The sequence below is a fragment of the Prunus mume genome, linkage group LG3, assembly GCF_029339155.1.
Source record: "Prunus mume cultivar Tortuosa linkage group LG3, ASM2933915v1, whole genome shotgun sequence".
Lineage (NCBI taxonomy): Eukaryota > Viridiplantae > Streptophyta > Magnoliopsida > Rosales > Rosaceae > Prunus > Prunus mume.
This window is the reverse complement of record NC_142700.1, coordinates 13136982-13161946: the sequence shown is the minus strand read 5'-3', so window position 1 is coordinate 13161946 and position 24965 is coordinate 13136982. Positions and strand designations below refer to the sequence as shown.

At 36.9% G+C, this 24965-nt stretch overlaps 3 pseudogenes across 2 annotated transcripts; all 3 read right to left on the bottom strand.

The window, feature by feature from the left end:
* Positions 1 to 2437: 2437 nt before the first annotated feature.
* Positions 2438 to 7139, bottom strand: LOC103326044 (glutamate receptor 2.1-like; annotated as a pseudogene). Its single transcript, XR_016124972.1, has 5 exons — positions 6848 to 7139; positions 4046 to 5297; positions 3645 to 3957; positions 3139 to 3536; positions 2438 to 3022 (listed from the first exon to the last, which is right to left on the bottom strand). The product of XR_016124972.1 is annotated as a glutamate receptor 2.1-like (transcript).
* Positions 7140 to 13496: 6357 nt separating this feature from the next.
* On the bottom strand, positions 13497 to 18662 carry LOC103326045 (glutamate receptor 2.8-like; annotated as a pseudogene). Its single transcript, XR_016124965.1, has 5 exons — positions 18374 to 18662; positions 15102 to 16352; positions 14698 to 15010; positions 14191 to 14587; positions 13497 to 14074 (listed from the first exon to the last, which is right to left on the bottom strand). The product of XR_016124965.1 is annotated as a glutamate receptor 2.8-like (transcript).
* A 1492-nt stretch (positions 18663 to 20154) lies between these two features.
* Positions 20155 to 23075, bottom strand: LOC148918783 (glutamate receptor 2.7-like; annotated as a pseudogene).
* Between the last annotated feature and the right edge of the window lie 1890 nt (positions 23076 to 24965).

Below are 24965 nucleotides of genomic sequence, written 5' to 3'. Positions count from 1 at the left end.
GAATCTAGGTGAAACAATAGCTAAAAAAGGGTACGGAGCTTTCTCTAGGGTGAGAACCGGGTGGCCAGAGCCGTATATGTAATATATGGAGAGAGGAGAGATGTGTGGCCGGCGGTGGTGATGGCATCGCTGGTCGCTAGGGTTTTCTCGGGTTTTCCAAGTAGGTTTAGATGTACTTTGAATGATGAATGAAGCCATCTATTTATAAAACTCTTATTATGAAGGAGTTTACTCTTTCTCCAAATTGTAGAGATTGAGTCCATTATGGATTTGATTGGGATCCAAATCTCCTAATTTGATGATGATTATATCTCCTTATTAGGATAATATCTAAATTAATGATATTATCTTATTAAATAAAGATAATATCATATAATTAAGATATTATCCCTATTAATTAATTGACCAAATAAATTGGTTCAATTAATTCTTAAGGGATATTTTTCTTTTCCATGTGGTGTGCTATAATTGGAGACGAAAATATTTGCTCTTACAGACGCGATCGATCCAAGCTCACCGAAGGTATGAGAACCTTGTAACTTACGCAAATGAATGCAAAGACAAATCACTAAGATAATCTTACTCTTGATGATTTATCCTTATGAAAAACAAAGCACAACAACTTTCTTTTGTTTATATGAAAACTCAGGAAAACTCTAGTAGTCAAAAGTTGTACTGAAGAATGAAACCAAGCTTCCTTTTATAATGGTGTTCAAAACTGGAAACAAGATCAATTAGCTCCTAATAAAAAAGATTAATTTCAAAATCAGACTAATTGATTTCCAATCAAAGAAGACTTTTAATATTCAAAACTAGAAAGCAGATTATAAGTTAAATCAATCCTTCTTTAAATAAAAAGTCTTCTTAATAATAATGTTAATCAGATTGTGAGTTTGAAATAATTCTTGAAATATCATAATTAGGATACATGGTTGAATGAAGAATTTACCTCGGAGATCATTGGTTGGCATATGTGCCTTCAAATCATATCTTGGAATTTAGACAACCACCATTGCTCTTCTGTCACAACTAATTTACCATCTATACTAGTCTATTTGGAATCTAAGGAATGTCAATCACAAAATCAATACTAACAGTGTGTATATATACTATGTTGTACAGACATGGACACAGGGACATGGAAAAGCAATATGACAACATGGAAACTCTAAAAAATTAGGACACAACAATTAAAATAATAATAAATTCGAATATACTTACAAGTTATATATATTTTAAAAAAATAATTCCCCCATTACTCAATACTTTAATGTCATAATCCCACATGTTTCATGTTCATAGCATCAAATCCATCCCCACAAACATAAAACTAGAATTTATTAATACAGACTTTCAAAAGGGAGACTTTTTCTCTTCATCTCAAATCCTTATCTGTTTCTTCTTGATACACGAGTTTGTAAGACCTTCACCAGTTTAGCATAGTCTCGATTTTTCTTTTCTAGTGCTTCTATATGTCGATTCGATTGCTCGAGTTGCCTATGCAATTTAGCAACTTCAGCCTTCAAGGTTGCGACTAGAGCAGTCAATAAGGCACACTTTTTGTTCCTCGCTAACAAACGCAATCCTACATTTGCTATCGAAGCAGCACAGTAAGCACTGAAAAAATTGGTTACGTCCACTGCAGTCTTGTCAAACCTCCTTGCCATTACCAAATTCCCATATAGTGTAAGCATGTTCATAGTTGCTGGGATTTCATTGTGTATTTTTGCAGCTTGCATAGAGGTAGAATTGGTGTGAAAATTGGAGTGTGGAAACACAACATTTTCACATGTTGTTTCTTGGTTTGAAGGAGAAGCAAGAGATAAATTCAAATATGTGGAGGCTTCAAGAATTGTAGGGAACTCCATATTTGATTGACTTTTGCTTATGTTTTCTCTCTAGTTTGCTTCTGTTTTTTCAGATTGAAAAACTTCCTGGTTTAAATGGCAAGGAAAATATCAAATAGCGTCCTTGAATAACGAAAGCATGTTGGGAAAATTTTCCGCAAAATCTATTTGAAATCTCTTCGCTTACCTAGCTATCTTGTCTCATTCAATATAAGATATGACATAAACTTTAAGGTACGAAGTCGTTTTGATTTTGGGCAATCCCACTCTTTTTAGGGCATTTGTGTCATTTTGATTATGACCTTAGATAGGTTTAGCCCACTTTTTCAATTTACATCTTTAGCTCATTTAAAAATTATATTTCAAATATGTCCACAAATGTTTCAATAATTACGTTTTGACCCCAGTTTTTATTTTAAATTTTCAAATGGGTCCCTGCCGTGTCTTGACTTCCATTGACCCATGTCCAAAAGTGTCTTGACCGTTGACCCGTGTCCAATCCCGTGTCCGAGGCATGTCCACCTGTCTGACAGTTCCTACAATTCGGCTTGATGGAGTGTTTTCGTGCTATGTATGTACACACATTATAATTTGGTAATAAAAGAAACCCTGTGTTAAGATTAGGACTTCAAAAATGAACTGTTCCAATCATGAAATTACACTGCGCAGTAAGTCCAACTGATAATTAAGGTGTATTAAATTGCTAACCAATTAGCGCCTAACTGCCGCTGTGCTTAATTTATTGGCAATGGCCCCTATGTACAATGACTAGACTAAACCGGATTCAAGGCCAGTTGCATTGGGAGAATTTGTAGGAGTAGTTTCATCAATATCGCTCACTTTTCTTGAGAACCGCCTCCTTTGATTCCCCCAGTGTTTCACTACAGGCCATCATCACTTGTGTTCAGGCATTGACAAGGTCACTTGGAATTATAAGCACGAAAGATGTAGATGGCAAGAGCCATGGAGGATGTGCCTCCCGTGAAAAGGAACAACACCCAGAAATAACTGGGGCTGACACTAAGACTAAGACATTCATCCTCCTCCGGATCCATGTCCATGCACTCCTGAGATGCAAGCATTTTTTGTTCTAAGTCTTGTAGCGTTCCTTTTTCGGACACCTTCAGCATTGCTTGAGTTACACTGGGAAGCAACTGAGATCCCCTTGGAAATGCCTGCAGAAAAAGCAAGAAAATTTTGATTAAATGATTAAATCCCACCATGCATATTGTTGCAGCAATGTAGTTGCCCAAATGAGAAAAGCTTCTTTAGAATAAGGTAGAAAATTTACAAATCCAAATCCCCCAACATTGTATGTAGGTCCAGTCATGGTGAAGCTTTTGCAGTTTTCTGCAAGGAACACTTTGGCCAAAGGAAGGTTAAGAAAAAGGGCCGCAACTTCTTGGCTTCTGAGGGCTGGAGCGTATTCATCAGCCCCGGAGAAGTTCTTGATGTTGTTGTGGTGGAAGTGCAAAACTTCCTCCAGATATTTCGAAATATATGATGCTCCGGCACAACCAACCATTGCATTGCTGTTTTGCAATGCAAAAACATCAACCACAGTCGGTTCAAGCTGTGGCAGAGTCAGCAAGCTAGTGAGCTTAGCGGTGTAAGTTTGCGTGATAACTAGCGACATGAACAGCCACACGACCATTGTGATCCGCGACAGATTGCTTTTCAACTTGTTCCCTTTGTTCAATCATTGAAAGGTAGATGATTATTTGATTTTTGAAGATGAGTTTTAAAGTTAAAGCTTGTGAAGGAATTCTATGAAAGAACTATGAGTTTTATTCTTACTATTCAAGGAGAAAAGAGTGCTGAAGGCTAACCAAATCAAGGTTCCTACTTGATTTGAGATGGAGCCTTTGAGTTCAGGGCAGTGGTTTCTCTCTATCAACCATATAACAAAGCCATTGTAGATACTTGTGGCTCCTATTAAAACCCACAGGGCATTTGTGAAAGGCTTTATGATTAACCATGCTTTCTCTTGTGTTCTTGAACGAACGGGTACTATCATTACCAGTCCGGATTCAGTGTAAGGCGGTGTGAATTCTGCATGCTGATATCGGTTGGCTCGTATCGCTATAGAACCAATGGCTGCATCAAACTTCTGCTTCAATCCATTCAAAATTGAAAAAAGCAATTGTGATTAGCATCAGTTGTTGGACAATAAATATAGTCAGCAATCAACCTCTTACCTTTAAATGAATTTGCTCAACTAAAGCATCAATTGTGCCATCGAAGGGAAAAAAGTTGTATGGCAAATCAAATGGCAATTCGTCTAGAGTGGCTTTAAATACATCAATGGCAAGTCCTTTATAAGAGAAAGAGAAGTTATTTCCCAAGTGATCTTTTTCCATTTCCACTTCTACATATTGTTTGAATGATGCTCTGGTTGGAACACCAATTTTCAGTGGGTTGGCACTTGTTGGTGGACTCCATCCTTTCGGCGTACCTCGAGTTCCCCCCGGCCAAGAAACTTGCCCCATGACATTCATGGAAGAGCTAAAGTTAGCACTTTCACCAATAGTCTGCGAGAAACCTAGTCCATCTGACCAGAAACCAAGTTCTATGTAGCTCTCTCCCATCACATTCATGATCTGAAATGTATGTGCTGGAGATATCTTTGGTTGGTAAACTGAACCTTCCCGCTTAAGCCATGAAAATCACTTTGCAAAATGTTTGATAAAATTTGCGGCCTTCCCTGCTTCTTCTCCCTCATTGCAAGAGCCACAGTCCATGCTGCATCATAAGCCTGCGCTGCAAAAATGCTTGGTTCATGGTTTTCCTCTTCAGGATACTCTAAACTAAACCGCTGAAAAAATTTATCATGAAAATCCCGAAAATGGGGTTCATTTTTGGGGATGTAGCTCTTTACTCCAACAATTCCTTGCATTGAGGAGATGGTAGAGGCATTCAAGGAAAGGACAAGGCTTGCAAAGGGATCGGTAATGATCCATACACAATCCTTTTCCATCATTTTCATTCTTTTTGCCTTCTCAAATAGCTCAATTGCCAATGGCAAGGACAAGTGGACCACAAACATTCTATTTTGGCTGATCTTAAGTCCCTCGAGATGCTCTGACCATGATGAAGCTAAAGATGGGAGAGCTACATAATGGCTAATTTCTGCGCCTACTTCTTTAAGAGCATTAGAGAGATGGCTTAAAACTGCTGTAGCTGAAAAGTCTTTTTCTTCGTAGATTATGGTGACTTGATGCCACTCCCACATTTGAACCATAGCTGTTATTGCTTCCATTTGCTTTAACTTGTTTGGTGAAGCTTGAACTAGAAAGGTGCACAATTCTGTTGCCCACTCTGGAGTTGCATCAGCTAAAGACATAATAGGAATGTGTCTCTTACTTCCAATCTCAGCGACTAATGACACCTCTTCCCATGTTTGTGGACCGAGAATTGCTTGCACTTGATCCGTATTGATAAGACTTCTGGCTGCAATTTGATCAATGTAATGGCATTTAAACATTATATTTCTTGCTTTTGCATACACAACTTCCTGGAATTAGTAATAGCAATACTACTATGGTGAGTATTCGTATTTCTTGCTACATGGTAAAGATTAGCAGCGGAATGGTTCAACTAAGAAATTACCATTAAGTTCCAAGTATGTCATACAAAAATGTGTCAAAATTGAATTTATAAGTTTTTTGTCGTACTAGATATCCTGAGCTTGAAATCAATAGTGCTTCAGTAGACTTGTGTCACAAAAGTAGGGAGAGTTGCACTAGACCTTCCTGCTGTTAAATTTCAGAGAGACGGGTAAACGGCTCACTACTATCAATACCGATGTATTCTTCAACTTAACCACCTACAAAGCCCAGTAGGTGGGAGATTTTATCACAAAAGGCCTCGGTGATATTAGTAGTGGAACCATTTATTATATGTTATATTTTATGAATGCTGCTAAACGAACCCTAAAATTAACGGAGTACACCCTATGACCAAACTATTTATTGAATTACTAATTTACCCTAATATACCAAAATGACTAACTTGCTGGGATATAACAGCCTGTTGTATATAGGGTCTCGGTTTTGCATTAAAGATGTTAAAGTCTGATTCTTTTGGATGATGTAGAGAGGGACTCAGTTAATTTTAGGGTTCGTTTAGCAGCACTCTATTTTATTTAGTCAAGTTTCTGATGTACGCCCCTCACGTGGGACCATCACATAGTGGGCCACTGGTGGAGCCAAGTCCACATTGGAGTCAAACATTCAAGTCTAACACGTAAGCACCATGTATTGGGTAAAGGTAAACATTTAAGCCCAACATGTGAACACCACATGTTGGGTAAAGAGTAGGAGTAAATTCCCAATAATTTAGGCCCAGTCAATCAACCTGCTTGATACCATGTTAAATTTTAGAAAGACGGTCACGCCCACTATTAGAACACTGATATTGTCCCAACATAACCACCTATAAAACTCAGTAGGTGTGGAGTTTTATCACAAAAGGCCACAGTGATATTAGTAGTGGAACCATTCATTATATCTTATATTTTATTTAGTCAAGTTTTCGAGGTGGGACTTATATTTTTCAACACCGGCGAACACAAGAAGTGGTGAAACGGTTTGGCTCCCTTTTGGGCCTTTGCTGGTTGGCTTTTATGATATTTTTGTTGAACCAAAAAAATAAATAAATTTACAAACCATAATATTTTATTTAAAATTGCAATTATTTATTTATTTATAAACTGATAAAACAAATTTAATTTTCAAGTTGGCTTGCCCCAAGACTTGTCTTTGTCATAGAACAATACACTACACTCTGTAAAATTTTATGTTGTCCTCTTCAGTTTTATATTTTCAAGAAAGAAAAATGGATACATGATCTAGATTTGTTGTTTAGTCTAAGGGATTAAATAAGGAAGCGTGAAGGTTTCATCATTGAAACATGTTTTGTGAGAGAGTTGTCATATTATGTGCACAAAATTCTGCTCAAAACACAGCTTAACAGTGAAGAGAAAAAGAAAAAAAAGGTACCTGCAAGAGCTGCCTGCAGGGGGTCCCCTTGAGAGTTTCTGATCTTCAAATCCAAACGCTGATTGTTTTTGTTAAATAAATCCTCCACCGCAATCTGCATCGCAACGCTCTCTTCTTTGCCAATTCGAGAACTGTTATCCACAATGGCACCTAGTATACCCATGAAACCATCATCCTTTGTTGTGTCACTAATTCCTTCAACTATCAAAATTTGTTTAAGTAGTAAAACGAAGGCCATGAAGGACAGAAAAGCTGAAAACTTGTCCATTCTGTGCAAATATGGCAATCAATGGCTGTGTTTTTCCTATTTATAAGAAATAGAATTGGTCTCAAATTCTTTTATGCCTATTAAAATGACTCCCTTCGTTTTCTTGGGTCCTAGTCAATGCAAGGAATTGTCTTTCCTGTCTTTTTCTTTTTATCACTAAGGATTTAATCTCTCTGCAGAATGTGTGGTGTTCAGCAATTATGGTTTACTTTCCTGCTCATTGAGACAAAAACGAAGATGTGAGATAGTAATGCCGTGAATTAGCAATTTCTTTTTGTTATCACCGGGGAAGGGGGATTTGAACTTGGGTCCTCTTTCAAGTCATAGTCGCTGTAAATTAACTGCAATTTAATGGGTTACTTAAATTTCCAAGCAAGTCAACATCAATTATACATAGTACGGTTGAATGTGGAATGACTACTTGATCAGTTTCTAGTAAGATCTATATATATACACATATATTTATGCAGTTAAGTAGTAAAAAATAAGTCCTACTTAGACATGTTCATTTTGAAAGCTATTCTTTTTCATGTTTGAACAAGCACCGTTTGCCTTGGCATTCAAGTTCATGTTCTTTGGATTGTAACGTTTATGAAGAAGACAAGATACATATTAAATTACAAAATAATGGTCTAAACTATTGCAAGTTTTGAAAATAGGGTTCTAAGTACCTGTTGGTCTAAACTGTTGAAAGTTTAGAAAATAATGGGTCTTTGAATTGTTCCAAGTCATCAGTTCTTGCAAATAGAAATGTTTTGCCATCCTAATTACTTTTAATGTATTTCTTCAAATATGACTAAAACCTTAAATATGAGTTATTTTAGGGTTTGAAGGGATTTGGCCCTTGTTGTATTTTATTTTAGGACTGACCTCATGCCTTTGCCAGTTTTGATTATCACTACTACATTTTACTATTTGCACGATGACGACAAATTCGTCGCCAAGAAACACTTGAGCGACGAAAAAAATTATTCGTTGCACAAACTATCCAAAACTTGTTCGACCAAAAATTTCATCGCGCAAGAAAACTTAGTGCGACAAAAAAAGTAGTCGTCGCGCAAAGTGAGGAAGAAAAACCCGGATTAATGTTTTTTTGCGCCAAACACTTGCGCGACGACAAATATCGTCACAAAAGAAACCGTAGTGCGACGGTAATTGTTCGTCATGTAAAGTTAGACAAAAAATCAGCGGTTATTTTATTTGGCGCCAAACACTTGTGCGACGACAATTGTCATCGCAAAAGACTACTTAGCGCGACAACAAATGTTATCTTCGCGTAAGAAAAACGTGGGATATTTTTATTTGGCGCCAAAAACTTGCTCGACATAAGCCGGTGACAACTGCACAAAGTTCGCCTTCCTCGGCACAGCCGTCATTAGCTGCCACTGCTCCAGCACAGATGGACCACTTGCTAGTTGGTCCTGAGGTGTCCCAGCGCCAGCGTCATCAGCATCAGCAGTGGGGCAACCTGTTAGCACCGTGAGTCGCCACCGGCCCGCTAGCACCACCGACACCACATTGACAGACGCTACTGGTGCGTTGGGGTCACAACCAGGTACATATTTCCTTCAACTCTAGGTATTTTTTTTTGTTGGTATTTTATAGTTGAATTTGTTATTTATTTAAGGCTAATTTCATATTTCTTTGCAGCCAAGAAGAACACCCAAGGGCCGTGCCAGCAGTTGAAGACGGCGAAGGTCACCTGGGTGACCAACAGTCGTATCAACATCGAATAAGACGAGCGGCATCAGGCTGCACCGACGGTGGAGTTGCATAGCTCATTGGCCCACGACATTGATCATGTCATTCGGACCCATTCCCCAATGCAATGATAGTCTTGGAAGGTCATGCCTGACGAGGTCAAGACAAAGGCGCGTGGACAGCTGTCGGTATGTATCCTACCTTTTAATTGTTTTTCCTTCAAACTTTATATATTTATATTACTTAATGCATGTAATTAATTTATTGCAGATGAACTAAAATTTAGAGGACCTGGACGACGAGTCGTTGACGTATGTCAACATACTCTTTGCTGAGAGGTACAAGCAGTGGAAGAGCAACTTGCACCATCATTTTCAGGCATTTGATGATCCGCAGGTCGCTCTTCAAGGAGGGTTGCCTGAAGGAGCTTGAGGGGCGTGAAGATAGTTGGGCGTGGCTCTGCGGTCATTTTCAAGCGCTCGATTATGTGGTATTTTTTTTTTATATTAAGTTCAAAATTATTACATGTTTCTTACTAATGTTTATTTAATTTTTTATATTTCATTTCAATTTCAACTAATACGTTTATTTTTTGTATAACAGAATAAGGCCAAGTAAATAAGGGCAATAGGAACAAGAAGACTCTTCTCTACCATTTAGGTTCGAGGCCCTTCTCATATAGGATGGATGCACGGCGGCTGGTAAAATAGTTTATATTCAATTTTTAATATGTCATTATTATTAATTTGTTTTTTTGGTACTAACATTTTTCTTCTCTTGTTCAATTCAGGGGGGCTCCAAGGGATTAAATAAGGAAGCGTGAAGGTTTCATCATTGAAAATGTTTTGTGAGAGAGTTGTCATATTATGTGCACAAATTTCTACTCAAAACACAGCTTAACAGTGAAGAGAAAAAAAAAAGGTACCTGCAAGAGCTGCCTGCAGGGGTCCCCTTGAGAGTTTCTGATCTTCAAATCCAAACGTTGATTGTTTTTGTTAAAGAAATCCTCCACCGCAATCTGCATCGCAACGCTCTCTTCTTTGCCAATTCAAGAACTGTTATCCACAATGGCACCTAGTATACCCATGAAACCATCATCCTTTGTTGTGTCACTAATTCCATCAACTATCAAAATTTGTTTAAGTAGTAAAACGAAGGCCATGAAGGACAGAAAAGCTGAAAACTTGTCCATTCTGTGCAAATATGGCAATCAATGGCTGTGTTTGTTTTCCTATTTATAAGAGCATCTACAGTGGGGGGGTGTATATAGGGGTGTATGTTAAATATACACCCCGAGTCACCGGAATCGTCTCCAATGGAGAAATGTAAATAGATTTAAATATACATCACCACCATGAGGATGGAAAATAAAATGTATATCTACATCTATTTTTACACCGTTTGCAGGCGGGCCCCACCCGAGAAAAGAGAAGAAAAATGAAGAAAAGTCAGCATAAAAGGCTGGAACCCACGGCTACACTCCCAATTTACACCCCTGGAGCAAGAAACATATTTACACCCCTGGAGGTATGAAGGGGATATAAAAGTGGCTTTACACCCCCGAATTTACACCCCATCCTCCCCAACTGTGGATGCTCTAAGAAATAGAATTGGTCTCATATTCTTAAAACCAGTATTCAAATGACTCCCTTCGTTTTCTTAGGTCCTAGTCAATGCAAGGAATTGTATTTCCTGTCTTTTGTTGGGTCCTAGTCTTTGCATAGTGTATGGTGTTCAGCAATTATGGTTCAATTTCCTGGTCATGTGTGAACAAGACGATGAAAAAGAAAAGTAACTCAAATGTTGCTTCAATTTGTACACGAGTTGTATTTTGTCCCTTAACTAAATTATTTATTTAAATGGTCCCTCCTCTCTTTATTATTCATTGAACTGGTTCTACCCTACCGTCTAGTTTTATGTCAAAATTTAATAATGTGAGCAACACATACTATATTTTTGGGATTAAATAGGACTTTTGATAGCTAAAGAAAATGAAAAAATAGGGTAAAAAATAAATAAATACAAAATTTATTTATTTTTTAAATGAATTAAAAACTATATTTTGAAATGGAGTTTTGGGGAGGAAGAAGGGAATAGAGGGGGTGGCGGCCGGGGTTGGGTGGGGATGGTAGCAAGGGAGATGGGGATGGTGTGTGGGGGTGGTTGGGTTCCCTTCTTTTTTTTTCTTTTTTTTTTCCTTTCTATTTTTCTAAATATTTTAGTTTTTAATAATAATACCAAAAAAAAAAAATCAAATAGTAAGTCACATGACTTTTTGGATAGAAAAATGGATGAAATTCAAAAAATTTAACGGTAGGGGGTAAACTGCCTATTATAATAAATTCAAGTATTAAATTGGCTGACTTTTTAGTTTCGGGGGATAAGTTCGATTAGGGTCATAGTTCGGGGGGTAAAACGGTTGAAAATCCTTTATTTAACTGGATGGTTTTACCCTTAAATTTGACATCAACATTGGTAGAATGTAACGGTGAGACAAATTTGCCGAATAATAAAAAGTAAACGGACCATTTGAACGAATAATTTAGTTAATGGACCAAAATACAATTCGTGTACAAGTTATAGGACCATTTGAATTGAAAACCCGAAAAGTAAATAAAACAAAAAAATGTATCTTTCAAGTGGTGGTTATCCAATATTCATATTTTGAGTAACACCGTGAATTATCATTTTGTTTAATCAACAAAAAGAGGTGATTCGAACTTAGGTCATGTTTTAAGTTATAGTTATTGTGAATTAACAGTAAATCGGTTGCTTAAATTCCAAGCAAGTAAACATCAATTATACATAGTAGGGTGGAACCTAGAATGACCACTTGATCAATTTCCTAGTAAGATCTATACATATTTAAGCAGTCAAGTAGATAAAATATAATTCCTACTTAGACATGTTGATTTTGGCAAGTGATATCTTTTTCATGTTTGAACAAGTGCGTTGCCTTGGCATTCAAGTTCATGTTATTTGGATTGAAACTTTATGAAGAAGAAAAGATTATTACATTTCAAAATAATGGTCTAAAGTGAAAGTTTAGAAAAGAAGGGTCTATACGTACGTGTTGGTCTTTGAATTGTTCCAAGTCATCAGTTCTTGCAAGTAGAGAAATCTTGACATTAAGCTTTGAAGAAATGTTTTGCCATATTCCTAATTTCTTAATGTATTTTCTTAAATATGAATAAATAGAAGTTGATATGAGTTAAGAGTTTTTTTTTTTTTTTGGGTACTAGGACTAATCTCATGCCTTTGACTTGTCAAGCCACCATCAAATGCACCAAGAGTCTTTGGAGAAGATTTTGTCCGGTATAGGAGTGGTCATGTCTGAGTCTGATTATTGTATCCTTTTCTGCGCCTTTTTTTCCCTGGTGTCTAATAATTTGATATGCCATTTGTTTATGTTATTTAATTAAAAGATGAAATGTTCCAATCATGAAATTACACTGCGCGGTAAATCGAATAGATAATTAAGGCGTATTAAATTACACTGGTTAGCGGCAATTAATTTAGGGCAATGATTTCACTCTTATTTTATCAATTACACTCCTTTTAGTTATAAAAAAGGAGTGTAAGTGGATAAAATATGAGAAAAATGAGTAGGGAAATCATCACTCTTAATTTATTGGCAATGACCTCTATGTACAATGACTAGACTTAACCGGATTACCAGTTGCATTGGGAGAATTTGGAGTAGTTTCAGTTTGGGCCTAAATTATGCATGCCAGTCCAATTGGCTATTGGACTTTCTTTACAAACAATGTATGGGTTTTATTTGCCAAAAATGGAGAATAACCCATATCATTCAAAGACAGGTTGGGTAAAATTAAACCAATTATCCAAAGAAATTTTGATAAATTGGAAGTTAATGACCACCAATTGTGATTTAATCCAAGACCTAAGATTGGTTTAATATTTACCCAGTTCACAATATTTTGAGCTTAGAGGAATTTATCACCATACTTTTGGTGACTAACTCAAAACCAAATTAATAACCTTGAAGCTAGAAAGGTAAAAGCGGGTTTTGCTTTAATCCAAATCCTGAACCCTAAACCCTAAATCCAACTCTTTCAATCTAGTCCAGTTTGGAAAAATCTCAATCCAATCCAGACAAAGACATCATGTTGTCTTAATCTCATACAAACAATCCTCAAGACAAGCAGAATAGGTGCAAACTCGCAGTTCTGCCCATTTTCCAAGCCTCTTTATGGCTCAACCTGATTATAGCTCTGCCAATACAATCATTAGTATCGATTTCCAACTAATCTTCATTAGTTGAACGTACTGACTTGCAATTCCAGTACAAGAAAACTCAATCCATAAGCTAGAAGTTTAGTCAAGCCTGACCAGAAGTCAATTATGCAAGGTGATTCCTATAGGAAATGAAAGTTCAAGTCTTTGAGACCTTTCAAGAATTGGCAATTTTTATTATACTTTATAGTTCAGTTAGTTCTGCTTGAACTTGTGTGTCTTATTTTCCAAACACGTGTATTTTGCTTAGCTTCCTAGTTTTATTGAGAGAAATTATAAAGTCCTCACCCTAGGTAGGAAAAGAACTTACTTGGGAGATATTACTCACCCAAATTCACAATCACTTGATCAAAGTCAATGGGGCACAAGTTATTACATCTTTCAAATTTGTTAGGGTTTTTAACCGTTAGCAGTGGCACACTCTAACATAAAAGAAAGTTGACTTACTGACTACAAATGGTTTTTAGGTCAATTGGGAACTTTACTTAACTGCTACAGGTACAACAGAAAAACGAATAAACAGTTTCATCAATTAACGGGTAACCTTAATTAATTTCATGGCAATGGCCTCTATGTACAATGACTACATTTGACCAGATTGAAGATCAGTACTTAGTTACATTTGGAGAATTTGTAGGAGTAGTTTGAGCAATATCACTCACTTTTCTTGAGAACCGCCCCCCTTGATTCCCCCGGTGTTTCATTACAGCCATCATCAACTTCTGGATAACACTGTGTTCAGACATGGACATGGAATTATAAGCACGAAAGATGTAGATGGCAAGAGCAATAGAGGATGTGCCTCCTGTGAAAACGAACAACACCCAGAAATAACTGGGGCTGAGACTAGGACTAAGATGTTCATCCTCCTCCTGATCCATGTCCATGCACTTCTGAGACGCAAGCATTTTTTGTTCCAAGTCTTGTAGCATTCCGTCTTCAGATGCCTTCAGCATTGCTTGAGTTACACTGGGAAGCAACTGAGATCCCCTTGGAAATGCCTGCAGAACAAGCAAGAAAATTTTGATTAAATGATTAAATCCCACCATGCATTTTGTTGCAGCAATGTAGTTGCCCAAATGAGAAAAGCTTCGTTAGAATAAGGTAGAAAATTTACAAATCCAAATCCCCCAACACTGTATGTAGGTCCAGTCATGGTGAAGCTTTTGCAGTTTTCTGCAAGGAACACTTTCGCCAAAGGAAGGTCAAGAAAGAGGGCTGCAACTTCTCTTCTTCTGAGGGCTGGAGCGTACTCATCACCCCTGGAGAAGTTCTTGATGTTGTTGTGACGGAAGTGCAAAACTTCCTCCAGATATTTCGAAATATAAGATGCTCCGGCACAACCAACTGTTGCATTTCTATTTTGCAATGCAAAAACATCAACCACAGCTTGGTTCAAGCTGTGGTAGAGTCGCAAGTGGCGAGCTTAGCAGTGTAAGTCTGTGTGATAACTAGAGCCATGAACAGCCACACGACCATTGTGATCCGTGACAGATTGCTATTCAACTTGTTCCCTTTGTTCAATCAGTGAAAGATAGATAATTAGTTGATGTTTTTAGATGAGTTTCGAAGTTAAAGCTTGTGAAGGAATTCTATGAATGAAGCAAATTATTTTTATTCTTACTATTCAAGGAGAAAAGAGTGCTGAAGGCTAACCAAATCAAGGTTCCTACTTGATTTGAGATGGAGCCTTTGAGTTCAGGGCAGTGGTTTCTCTCTATCAACCATATAACAAAGCCATTGTAGATACTTGTGGCTCCTATTAAAACCCACATGGCGTTTGTGAAAGGCTTTATGAATAACCATGCTTTCTCTCGTGTTCTTGAATGAACGGGTACTATCATTACCAATCCGGATTCAGTGTAAGGCGCTGTAAATTCTGCATGCTGATATCGGTTGGCTAGTATCGATATACTACCAACTGCGGCGTCAAAGTTCTGCATTAATCCATTGAAAATTGGAAAAAACAAGTTGTGATTAGTACCCAGTTGTTGGACAATGTATATAATCCTGCAATCAACCTCTTACCTTTAAATGAATTTGCTCCACTAAAGCATCAAATGTGCCATTGAAGGGAAGAAATTTGTATGGCAAATGAAATGGCAATTCTTGTAGAGTGGCATTAAAGACATCAATTGCAAGTCCTCTATAAGAGAAAGAGAGGTTATTTCCCGAGTGAACTTGTTCCACTTCCACATATTGTTTGAATGTTGCTCTGGTTGGAACACCAATTTTCAGTGGATTGGCACTTGTTGGTGGACTCCATCCTTTCGGCATACCCCGAATCCCCCCTGGCCAAAAAACTTGCCCCAAAGCGTTCATGGAATATTTAAATGTATCACTTTCACCAATTGTCTCTGAGAAACCTCGTCCATCTGACCAGAAACCAAGTTCTTTGTAGCTCTCTCCATTCACATTGATGATCTGATATGTATGTGCTGGAGCTATTGTTTGACCAGTAAAATTAATCTTCCCGCTTAAGCCATCAAAATCACTTTGCAAAATGTTTGATTTAATTTGCTGCCTTCCCTGCTTCTTCTTGCTCATTGCAAGGGCCGCTGTCCATGCTACATCATAAGCCTCTGCTGCAAAAATGCTTGGGTTCATGGTTGACCACTTCAGGATGCTTGGAGCTAAACCGTTGGCGAAATTTATGACGAAAATCCTGAAAACGGGACTCATTTTCAGGGATGTAGCTCTTTACTCCAACAATTCCTTGCATTGAGGAGATGATAGAGGCATTGAAGGAATGGACAAGGCTTGCAAAAGGATCCGTAATGATCCACACGTAATCCTTTTCCATCATGTTCATTATTTTTGCCTTCTCAAATAGCTCAACTGCCAATGGCAAGGACAAGTGGACTACAAACACTCTATTTTGGCTGATCTTGAGTCCCTCAAGCTCCTCTGACCGCAATGAAGAAGCAAAAGGCTCGATAGCTACATAATGGCTGATTTCTGCACCTGCTTCTTTGAGAGCATTAGATAGATGGCTTAGCACTGCTGGAGCTGAAAAGTCTCTGTCTTCATAGATTATGGTGACTTGATGCCACTCCCACCTTTGAACTATAGCTGCTATTGCTTCCATTTGCTTTAACTTGTTTGGTGAAGCTTGAACTAGAAAGGTGCACAATTCTGTTGCCCACTCTGGAGTTGCATCAGCTAAAGACATAATAGGAATGTGACTCTTACTTCCAATCTCAGCGACTAACGACACCTCTTCCCATGTTTGTGGGCCGAGAATTGCTTGCACTTGATCCGTGTTGATAAGACTTCTGGCTGCAATTTGATCAATGTAAGGGCATTTAAATTTTATATTTCTTGCTTTTGCACACACAACTTCCGGGAATTAGTAATAGCAATGGTACTATGATGAGTATCCGTATTTCTTGCTACATGGTAAAGATTCTTAGCAGCGGAATGGTTAAACTAAGAAATTACCATTAAGTTCCAAGTATGTCATACAAAAATGTGTCAAAATTGAATTAATAAGTAAGTTGCACTAGTCCTTCCGGCTGTTAAATTTTAGAGTGATGGAAAGTGGCCCACTACTAGCAACACCGATATATTCCCCAACTTAACTACCTACAAAGCTTAGTATGTGTGGGGTTTTATGGCAAAAATGCCTCAGTAATATTGGTAGTAGAACCATTCATTATATGTTATATTTTATGAGTGCTACTAAACAAATCCTAAAATTAACTGAGTACACCATACTACCAAACTATTTATTGAATTACTAATTTACTCTAATATAAAATAACCAAAATGACTAACTTGCTGGGATGTAGAAGGACTCGCAGCAATTCATGTTAATGGGCTCAGTTGAGGAGAATATACTTTTGGCTTAGTGGTGCACATTCAAGCATATACCTGATGAGATGAAGTTGTTGAAAGATGTGGATTCACATTGTTCACCAAATGTTGGGTAAGGGATAAGGGAAAAGGCCCAGTCAATCAACCCGTTCTGATATCATGTTAAACTTAACCACCTAGAAAGCTCAGTAAGTGTGGGGTTATATGACAAAAGGCCTCAATGACGTTGGTAGTGGAACCATTCATTATATTTTATATTTTATGAGTGTTGCAAAATTAACCCTAAAATTAATTGAGTATACCATACTACCAAACTATTTATTGAATTACTAATTTACTCTAATATAAAATAACGAAAATGACTAACTTGCTGGGATGTAGAGGGACTCACAGCAACTCATGATAATGGGCTCAGTTGAGGAGAATATACTTTTGGCTTAGTGGTGCACAATCAAGCATATACTTGATGATATGAAGTTGTTGAAAGATGTGGATTCACCTTAGTTCACCACATGTTGGGTAAGGGCTAATATCATGTTAAACTTAACCACCTACAAAGCTCAGTAGGTGTGGAGTTTTATGACAAAAGGTCTCGGTGATATTAGTAATGAAACCATTCATTATATGTTATATTTTATGAGTGCTACGAAACGAATCCTAAAATTAACTAAGTACATCATACTACCAAACTATTTATTGAATTACTAATTTACCATAATATAAATAACGAAAATGACTAACTTGCTGGGATGTAGAGGGACTCGCAACAACTTATGATAATGGGCTCAGTTGAGGAGAATATACTTTTGACTTAGTGGTGCACAATCAAGCATATACTTGATGAGATGAAGTTGTTGAAAGATGTGGATTCACATTGTTCACCACATGTTGGGTAAAGGTCCAGTCGATCAACTCACTCTAATATCATGTTAAATTTTAGAAAGACGGGCTAGTGACTGACTACTAGTAACACTGATATTGTCCACAACTTAACCACCTACAAAACCCAGTAAATGTGAGGTTTTATCACAAAATGCCACAATGATATTAAAATTGGAACTATTCATTATATGTTATATTTTATTTAGTTAAGTTTCCGATGTGGAACTTATATTAATTCTTCAACACTGGAGAACGCAAGAAGTGGTGAAACGGAATTGAGATACAATACCATTTACAAACCATAATATTTTATTTAAAATTGCAATTATTTATTTATTTATCAATTATAAGCTAATAAAAAAATTAATTTTCAAGTTTGACTTGCCCCAAGACTTGTCTTTGTCATAGAACAATGCACTCTGTAAAATTTAATCTTGTGTGATCCTCTTCAGTTTTATATTTTCAAGCAAGAAAAATGGATACATGATCTAGTTTTCCTGTTTGGTCTAAGGGGTTAAATAAGGAAGCGTGAATGTACACAAATTTCTGCTCAAAACACAGCTTAACAGTGAAGAGAGAGAAAAAAAAAAAAAAAAAGGTACCTGCAAGAGCTGCCTGCAGGGGGTCCCCTTGAGAGTTTCTGATCTTCAAATCCAAACGCTGATTGCTTGTGTTAATGAAATCCTCCACCGCGATCTGCATTGCAATGCTCTCTTCTTTGCCAATTCGAGAACTGTTGTCTACAATGGCACCTAGTATGCCTATGAAACCATCATCCGTTGTTGTGTCACTAATTCCATCAACTATCAAAATTTGTTTAAGTAGTAAAACAAAGGCCATGAAGGAGAGAAAAGCTGAAAAGTTATCCATTCTGTGCAAATATGGCAAGCAATGGCTTTGTTTGTTTTCCTGTTTATAAGAAATAGAATTGGTCTCTTATTCTTTTATGCCTGTTAAAATGACTCCCTTCGTTTTCTTGGGTCCTAGTCAATGCAAGGAATTGTCTTTCCTGTCTTTTTCTTTTGATCACTAAGGATCAAATATCTCTGCAGAATGTGTGGTGTTCAGCAATTATGGTTTACTTTCCTGGTCATTAATTAACAAGACAAAACAAAGATGAGATAGTAATAATGCCGTGAATTAGCAATTTCTTTTCGTGATCAATGGGGAGGGGGGTTTGAACTTGGGTCCTCTTTCAAGTCATAGTCACTGTAAATTAACAGCAATTAAATCGGTTACTTATATTTCCAAGCAAGTCAACATCAATTATACATATAGTACGGTTGAACGTGGAATGACTACTTGATCAGTTTCTATTAAGATCTATATATATACATATATTTATGCAGTTAAGTAGATAAAAAATAAGTCCTACTTAGACATGTTCATTTTGGAAGTTATTCTTTTTCATGTTTGAACAAGCACCGGTGCCTTGGCATTCAAGTTCATGTTCTTTGGATTGTAACGTTTATGAAGAAGACAAGATACATATTAAATTACAAAATAATGGTCTAAACTATTGCAAGTTTTGAAAATAGGGTTCTAAGTACCTGTTGGTCTAAACTGTTGAAAGTTTAGAAAATAATGGGTCTTTGAGTTGTTCCAAGTCATCAGTTCTTGCAAATAGAAATGTTTTGCCATCCTAATTACTTTTAATGTATTTCCTCAAATATGACTAAGACCTTAAATATGAATAAACATGAGTTATTTTAGGGTTTTAAGGGATTTGGCTCTTGTTGTATTTTATATTAGGACTGACCTCATGCCTTTGACAGTTTTGATTTAAGTCCAACTACTTGACTTGTGAAGCCACCATCACTTGCACAAGAGTCATCGAAGAAGAATTTGTCCACTATATCTGATTGTTGTATCCTTTTGTGTGATTTTCTTTTCCCTTGGGTCTAATAATTTGATGTGCTTTTAAGATTAGATTTTAATCCAACCTGTTTGATGAATCATAACAAATAAATTCACACTAATCCGAATTATTTCGTGTTCAATTTGATTCATCAATCTCGAAATTTGAGGTTAGCAACTGCATATATGCTTTAAATACAACTGTATAAGGTTACACCCCAAATCAACTTTTTCAACCAAAAATGTTGTGTTTATCAAGGCACATCACTACTCTAAATTTGAATGCAAGCGGAACATCAATTTCTATGCAACATTGTGTACCTGTTCTGATGTCAGTGAAATATTTGAGAATATGTTCATAATTTCTTGGCAATGGCCTTACAATGGTTAGACTTCACCAGATTGCAAGTTAGATGCATTTGGAGGATTTCCAGGAGTACTTTCTGCAATTTCACTCACTCTCCTTGTAGAACCGTCTCTTTTTATTACTGTTTCATCACAGCCATCATTAACTTCAGTTATAGCTTTATTTCAGACACAGAAATGCAACACTTGTCGCGACGAAATGTGTCCTGTGAAAACGCAAAAGACTGGGGCTAAGACTCATCATCTGGCGTCTGTGCACAGATGCAAGCATGGCATTCTCTAAATCTTGAAGTTGACCACTTTCGGATACCTTGAGCATTGCTTGACTTACACTAAGAAGCAATTGAGATCCCCTTGGAAAAGCCTGCAGCACAAGCAAGAAGTTCATTAAATCACATCATCCATTTTGTTGTAGAAATGTGTACTAAGTAGTGCAAATGAAAAAATTTCTAAGATAGAAAGTTACAAATCCAAATCCTCCATTTTTGTATGTAGGCCCAGTCATGGTAAAGCTTTTGCAGTTTTCTGCAAGGAAGACTTTGGCCAAAGCACGATCAAGAAAAATGGTCTGCAATTTCTTTGCTTCTAAAGGCCGGAGCATACTGATCACCGGAGGAGAAATTCTTGATGTTGTTGGGATGGAAGTGCAACACTTCCTGCAGATATTTCCAAATATAGGATACTCCAGAACAACCAACCATGGCATTGCTATTTTGCAGTGACGCTACATCAACTACAGTCAGTTCAAGCTTTGATACTGTCAGTAAACTCGCGAGGTTAGCTGTGTAAGTCTGCGTGAGAACTAGGGCCATGAACAGCCAGACAACCATTGTAATCCGTGACAAATTGCTACTTAACTTGTTCCCTTAGTTCAATCAATCAACAAAAGTTAAACAAAAGAGACAACTAATCGATGCTTTGAGATAAGCTTAAAGTTAAAGCTTGTGAAGAGATTCTAGAATGAAGATAAATAAGTTTTGTTCTTACCATTTAAGGAGAAGACAGTGCTAAAGGCTAACCAAATCATGGTCCCTATTTGTTTTGAGATGGAGCCTTCGAGTTCAGGGCAGTTGTTTCGCTCTATCAACCATATGACAAAGCCATTGTAGATACTTGTGACTCCTATTATAACCCACATTGCGTTTGTGAATGGCTTTATGAATAACCATGCTTTCTTTCTTGTCCGAACGGGTACTATCATTACCATTCCGGGTTCAGTGTAGGGAACTGTAAATTCTGCATGCTGATATCTCTTGGCTACTATTGCTATACTACCAACTGCTGCATCAAACTTCTGCTTCAATCCATTCAAAATTGAAAAAAGCAATTGTGAATAGTATCATTTGTTTGACAATGTATATAATCCTGCAATCAACCTCTTACCTTTAAATGAATTTGCTCTACTAAAGCATCAAATGTTCCATTGAATGGAACAAATTTGTACGGCAAATCAAATGGCAATTCTTGTAAAGAGGCTGTAAAGAGATCAATGGCAAGTCCTTTATAAGAGAAAGAGATGTTATTTCCCAAGTAATCTTGTTGCACTTCCACCTTCAAATATTGTTTGAATGTTGCTCTGGTTGGCACTCCAATTTTAAGTGGATTGGCACTTGTTGGTGGACTCCATCCTTTTGGCGTATCCCGAGCCCTCCCTGGCCAAAATACTTGCCCCAAGACATTCATGGAAGAGCTAAAGGTAGCACTTTCACCAATAGTCTGCGAGAAACCTAGTCCATCTGACCAGAAACCAAGTTCTATGTAGCTCTCTCCCATCACATTGATGATCTGAAATGTATGTGCTGGAGATATCGTTTGGTCAGTAAACTGAACCTTCCCGCTTAAGCCATGAAAATCACTTTGCAAAATGTTTGATAAAATTTGCTGCCTTCCCTGCTTCTTCTCCCTCATTGCAAGAGCCACAGTCCATGCTGCATCATAAGCCTGCGCTGCAAAAATGCTTGGTTCATGGTTTTCCTCTTCAGGATACTCTAAACTAAACCGCTGACAAAATTTATCGTGAAAATCCCCGAAAATGGGGTTCATTTTTGGGGATGTAGCTCTTTACTCCAACAATTCCTTGCATTGAGGAGATGGTAGAGGCATTCAAGGAAAGGACAAGGCTTGCAAAGGGATCAGTAATGATCCATACACAATCCTTTTCCATCATTTTCATTCTTTTTGCCTTCTCAAATAGCTCAATTGCCAATGGCAAGGACAAGTAGACCACAAACACTCTATTTTGGCTGATCTTAAGTCCCTCAAGATGCTCTGACCATGATGAAGCTAAAGATGGGAGAGCTACATAATGGCTAATTTCTGCGCCTACTTCTTTAAGAGCATTAGAGAGATGGCTTAAAACTGATGTAGCTGAAAAGTCTTTTTCTTCGTATATTATGGTGACTTGATGCCACTCCCAAGATTGAATCATTGCTGCTATGGTTTCCATTTGTTTCAATTAGTTTGGTGAAGCTTGAACTAGAAAGGTCCACAGCTCGGTTTCCCACTTTGGAGTTGCATCAGCTAAAGAAACAATCGGAATATGACTCTGACTTCCAATCTCAGCGACTAACGATACCTCTTCCCATGTTTGTGGACCAAGAATTGCTTGCACTTGATGTGATGTGTATCAATAAGATCTCTTTGCTGCATTTTAATAAATGTATGGGACATTGGAATTGCATATATGTAGTTCTTGCTTTTGCAAACAAAAATTCAAAGAACTAGTTATAGAAATAGTGCTACATCATGCATCCCATGAGATATCCTTGTTGGCTAAAAGAGGAAGACAACCAGACAGTGGTGGGGAGTTTGAAAGAACCTGATATAGTAAGCTATCTTTGATTGATTACTCTATGCACTTCTTAGATAAAATGTAACAAACTTCTGCTAAGAACACAGTTGAATTAGAGGTGGAGAAAAAAAAGTACCTGCAAGAGCTGCCTGCCAAGGCTCCCCTTTAGAGTTTCTGATGTTCAAAACCAAACTGTGATTGCTTTTTTTGAAGAAATCCTCCACTGCTATCTGAATTGCTATGCTCTCTTCTTTCCCAATTCGAGAACTGGTATCTACAATGGCACCTAGTATGCCCAAATGAAGTGGTCATCCTTTGTTGTATCAGTAATTCCATTAACTCTCAGCCCTTGTTTAAATAGTAAAACAAAGGCAATGAGGGACAGCAAAGCAGTAAACTTGTCCATTTTGTGCAAATATGGCAAACAAATGGCTTTGATTCTTTTCCTATTTATAAGAAATGAAGTTGGTCTGATATTTTTTACTCAGTATTAAAATGTTTCCCTTCTTTACTGGGGTCCTAGTCAATGCAAAGAATTGGTTTTTGTGTCTTTTGCTTTTGATCAGTAAGGACCAATCTATCTGCAGAATGTATGGTGTTCAGGTTATTGTTTACTTTCTGGTCATGGCATGAACAAGATAAAAACAAAAATGTGATGGTAAAAGAAGAGGAAATGAGACAGAAAAATGTATAGTGTCCAATGCATATCATGACGGGGATTATCGGTTATATATATATATATATATATATATATATTTATATCAATTGGGGATGAGGATTTGTACTTGAGACATTTTTCAAGACATCTTTCAGTAATTGTTAACTACATTCATGTTGACATTGTCTTCATTACTTAGATTCCAAGCAAGTCAACACCGATCATCCATAGTAGGCGAAACGTGGAACGATCCACTTGATCAATTTCCTAGTAAGATTCATATATACATATTAATATATCTCTCGTTCACCATCCACTTAAGTACATGAAAATTAATTAAATGCTACTTTGACATGTACTCATATTCTTTTTTATGTTTAAACAAGTAGCGTTGCCTTTGCCATTTAACTTCATGTTATTTGGACTGTTTTATGAAGACTAGGTGAAAGCTTATGTTACATATCAAGACCGCGTTCAATTATATGGGAATTAATGTTGGTATGCACATTGCAGTCTATGGTCTATACGTGTTGATTGATCTAAAGTTTTGAAAACAATGGTCTTTGAATTATTCTGAGTCATCAGTTCTTGCAATTAGAGAAAACATTAGATTAATTCCTCATTCTGCAGAGTCTTGAATGATGGAATGCGTTGAAGAATGTTCGATTATCCTAATTACTTTCCTCAAATATGACTAATGAAGTGATTAACTTTTTCGGTCAAATTTGAGAATAATTAAATTAAGAGTTGTTTTTGTTGGAAGTTTGAAAGCAAATGTCTCACAAGGAAACAAAAGGTTCTACATGCTTTATAAGCATGAAACCTTAACACCAATTAAATAAGATTGGTGGGCTAATGGGCTTGGTAGTGAATGTTATACATGGTTGGCTTGCTTGATTAATAATAATATTTAAATAATCAAGACTTGGGCCTTGGGGTCTCTGAAAAATAAAAGAAATACACCCAGTTCGAAAATAAAATAAAATAAAATATTTTTTGGATTTCTTTTAGCATAAGTTAAATTCAAACCAAAAGTCTTATATTTTCGTTTGAATTTGAACAGATATAACTGATACTAACTGCTATTTTGAAGGGGTGCAATTGTGTTATAAAACCACAAGTCCTGTGAGATAGACGTCTGTTGAACTTCAAGCACTGAGGAGAGGCGAAATTTTGTCTTTAGGACATTGCGAATCTGCAAGCCTCTATCTTCAATAAAAGTCAGTATTCTGTATTTAATTTATACAATTTTCGTATTTTGCTACTATCTACATTTCATAATCGTGCATTAATATAGTGATCCTATAATATAAGATATTTATTGTTTTTCCCTAACAGTTTTGAATTCTTTTTGGATTTTTTGGGGATGGTTTGTTAGTGTAGGTGGCTCATACAAGTCATGATGTGTAAGTCCCACATCGGATAATACAATAATAATCTACAGTTTAAATATAGGTAGTCCACTTCTAATTCCACTAAGGCCTTTTGTGATAAAACCCCACACTTAGAGGTTCATTGGGTT